The sequence below is a fragment of the Nicotiana attenuata genome, unplaced genomic scaffold, assembly GCF_001879085.1.
Source record: "Nicotiana attenuata strain UT unplaced genomic scaffold, NIATTr2, whole genome shotgun sequence".
In the NCBI taxonomy this organism is placed as follows: domain Eukaryota; kingdom Viridiplantae; phylum Streptophyta; class Magnoliopsida; order Solanales; family Solanaceae; genus Nicotiana; species Nicotiana attenuata.
In genome coordinates, this window is record NW_017670881.1 from 2,442 (window position 1) to 6,917 (window position 4,476).

General features: G+C 36.5%; 1 pseudogene; it reads right to left on the bottom strand.

The window, feature by feature from the left end:
* Positions 1–2,073: 2,073 nt before the first annotated feature.
* LOC109244170 overlaps positions 2,074–4,476 on the bottom strand; it is a 3,820-nt pseudogene continuing 1,417 nt past the window's right edge.

A 4,476-nucleotide genomic window follows, 5' to 3' on the forward strand; every position in this document is an offset into this window, starting at 1 on the left:
GGGTTAAGTTTATATAAAAGTGACCGTCAAAGACTAAAAAGTGTAATGATGGAAAGCCTATAATAAAGGCAACTATCACTTCGTGAATGGAGGAGTTGAAGAAGCCTTGGAAAAAGGCTGCAAAAATTGCAGAGCTAATGAGAGGGTGACACGTATGCAATGCATTAAATAGAAAAGACAACTGAAGCGTTAGTACTGTCATAGCATTGATTATGGCAAAAATTCCCTTTTTAATGAAAGATCCACTTCCCAAATATTTAATTGATAAATAAATGGAAAGTGGGGGGACTATCTGTATTGGAAAAAAACTGAATTTAAATATTGAAGGTGACGTGTCATGACACGTGGACCGGTCAAATAGTCAAAACGTGGTAATCAGTTAGAAGACACGAGCAACAACAGACGCGGGAGAGAAGATACTTAAAAGCACGAACTATTATTCAAATGAAACGAGACTCGTACCTGTTCGAGTCATTTAAAGTTCGAAGATCAGAAGAAATTGAAGACATGAATCTGATAGCGAAAAAGAGTCCAAATTCAGCATTAAATGCCAAATACGTTAGAGAATTTGTATTTAATATGAATGATTGAGTAACATTTCCTTCAATATCATTTATTGCTCGTAATTGCATCATTAAAGCAAAGGCATTACACTTTCTCTTAAAAATTAACTATAAAAAGAGGAAGTCACAACATCTGTAGGACACACGAAAAACACTACTGGAATATACTTTGTTTTATTTGCTTTCTGATTATATCATTCAAAATTTCTTTCTTATACACTTTTCCGATTATCAGTAACCCGAGTTCTTCTAAATTCAAACTTTGACTTAAAATCTAATTTTTGGTTAAACACAAAGATTAGATAAAATTTTTGGTTAGTACTGTTCGAATTAGTGCCGTTTATTTTTGGACGCATATTAACGTCTAGTAAATTCTTTACACACATATATAGTTCCAGTTGAGAACAATGAATATAGCTGCACATTTGCATACGCTCGAGATCCCATTGTGTGCACCATCCATGGAATCCACTTAAAGCCTACTATCGCATAGAAATTTATTTTAACGGTAGAGGATAGTTGTTATGTATCGTTTCACTAAATGTATTGTACTATATTATTTTGATGTATGCAATATTTAGATAGATTGTATTATTCGTTGTTATTTCATGATGTCATGCACCAACAATATGAAGAATAAACTTGCAATATTATAAAATAAAAAAAAAGTAAGGTACGAAGTAATATTATTATATAAAAAGGTAGGGTAAAGGATAAAATAGAATTATTTAATAATAAAAAGGGGCAAGATGAGGGAAAAAAAGAAAGAAACGACGCAACTACACCAAATCGGTCGTTCTATAAAGTGACACTTTTCGTCGTTACGTATCGACGGATTTAAATAATACAGTACAATAAAAATTAAGTAACAATCAAAACAAACATTGTACTTAAAGCAACAATACGATGCAATACAACATGTAACAACCATCCAAACAAGCTGTAACATATCTTATTCGACGGTAAGAAAATGGACATTGGGCAATATGAAGAATAAACTTGCAATATTATAAAAAAGAATAAAGAAGTAAGATGCAAGATAGAATTATTAATATAAGAAGTAGGGTAAAAGATAAACAACAACAACACAATATAATCTCACTAGTGGGATCTGAGGAGGGTTGTGTATACGCGGACCTTACCTCTACCCTGGGGTAGAGAGGCTGTTTCCAATAGACCCTCGGCATCTTTCTCTCCAAGAACTCCTCACCTTGCTCTTAGGGTGACTCAAACTCACAACCTCTTGGTTGGAAGTGGAGGGTGCTTACCATCGGAGCAACCCACCTTATCAAATAAGATTATTTAATAATAAGGAAGGGCCGGCAAGATGAGAGAAAAATTAAATAAGGTAACGACGCAACTGCACCAAATCGTTCGTTCCATAAAGTGGTAATTTTCGTCGTTACGTAATGACAAATTTAACGATATTAAACAATAAACTTTAAATAACAATCAAAACAAACATTATATTTAAAGTAACAATACAATACAATACAAGAGGTAACAACCATCCAAACAAGCCGTAAAGGGTCAAACTTGCTTAATTTGAACCCATCCATAGAGTTACAAAACCGTTATATAACATAACACAAACCAAAAAGCAAAATTCAAGTGTTTCGAGAAGCAACAACATAACCTTTCCCCTTGAGCTAATTATGCATAAGAAACACTTCATTTTCTTAACATACCACTAATAATATGCCCAAAATCACACAATCTTAACTAACCCATGGCATATGCTCGGGTCCAAGTCCTCGCAGTTGTTTCATACCCGTTTCTATCAGTTTTGTACATATGGCCAATCTCCGGTACCAAAGAATCATCAGGATTAGGGTCTGTTAGCAGAGAACATATAGACATCAACATCTGCAACGAACAAATACAAAAATAAACATCAGCCCGCACCTTGATCAATCGATTATGCTTAAAGATGTTTAAAACAACGAACAACTTGAACACATATTAAGTTTAAGAATTAAGAAGAAGAACATCAGCCGCCAAAAACACTAACTAATTTTTTTCCATCTGCCTAAGACTTGATGGGAAAAGTTACCTCTTACCTGTGCTGGTAGGAAGCAGCAGGTACCTAATAGTCGATTGTGTGAGCATGTTAACTCGAACACCATCAGTACCAAAAAGGAAAAAGACAGAAGAAATTCAACTGATGTTAGAGTTTCATTAGGTAAATGTATTTTAATCTCTCCTATGTTTGACTCACTTATGTTAGTTTAGAACAAGAACTAAATAATCGACGTAAAAGTCCTCACGATCCACCATTGAAATACATTTGATCGACAACGTTCTCAGCAAAGAGTGAAAACAAGAAGATTAAATCAGCATGGGAACAACAGGAAGTGAACTTCACCGCGGAGATTGTAAGTGCTGGGCTCCATTGTTCCTTCAAAACGTCAAGGCAAATTCTACCATTGCTGTTGATATTTGGGTGGAAAACCTTTGTCCTAAAACGTATCTGCACATTTATCTCGTATTGTCATATAAATTTGTCCGGGGAAATGAGTGTTTATTTTTTTTTTTTAAAACAAGAAAATGCAAAGACATTACAGAAATCATTCTTCAGGGGACACCCGACTCCCATCATAAAAATTTTCACATTGAACGCCCGACCAGTGGCGGAGCCAGGATTATTATTAAGGGGAGTCAAAATATAAAGAAATAAACTCACCAAGAAGTCAAAAGGTGTCATTATATAGTATATATACATATTTTCCCCTTGGATGCATGTGGCTCCGCCACAGCGCCCGACTAGTTTGGAGTTGAGGTGTAGTTGTCGATTGATTGGTACATTTGTTGAACTTCTTCTACACCAATGTACTTATCCAACTGAATCTAACATATAAATCGGACTTCTTCTAGACCAATGTACTAAGCCAGTCAACTATTCATATCAATTGTAACCAGTTCTCTCCCTAGCAAATGAGCTTAAATATCTGTTATATTCATTAGAAGATTAGCATGAACAAATATACTTGTTAACTCAATGATGCTGCAAATTTACAACCCAAGAAAATGAATACGATAGCTTCTTTGATTCTGTGAAAAGTATCCTTTGCACAATTTAGACAATTAGGAGCCTATGAGCCTGTAAAGGGGAGCCTTGGTGTAACTGGTAAAGTTATTGCCATGTGACCAGGAGGTCACGGGTTCGAGCCGTAAAAATAGCCTCTTGCAAAAATGCAGGATAAGGCTACGTACAATAGACCCTTGTGGTCCGGCCCTTCCCGGACCCCGCGAATAGCGGGAGCTTAGTACATCGGGCTGCCCTATCAGGCAAGTCATAAAGAAGTTTGTGTGCACTTCATGCTATAGGAAAGAGTACCTTGGGTGGCTTAAATGGATAATCACGCGGAAAATGAATGGTAACATGAAACATTCCACAGGCATAGGGACTATCAGGCGGCCAATAATTGTTGCTTCCCAATGAAACAAATCGTGGGCAGCAACTGGACCTAAATACAAACAACAGGAAGCAAAAGCATAAACAATCAGACAACTCTTCAATGCAACCTTAAGACACATTTTTACTTGTTATTTGGGCATTTACGCTTAGTGCAAGCATATGTACAGCAGCTTGCCTAAAAAATGCGCGCAAATACAAAAGCACAGAGAACCAGAGAACCTTTTTTCCAGAACATAAACAAGTCTCAAGCAGGGGCGGAGCTAATGTGTGTTACGGGTTCGAACGGACCAAGTAATTTTGATCCCAACCAAGTAGTTGTCTTAATAAATTCATTAAAAATATGTACATTACTTAAAAAGGACTAGAATCCTGAACTGAAAAACATCAAATTTTGACTCCACCTATCTGAGCAGGGACATGGTAAGCTGGGGAAGAGGAACATGCGGCTACCCTAACACTTCCTGTAAAATTCACTCAACCCCCCCCCCCCCCCCC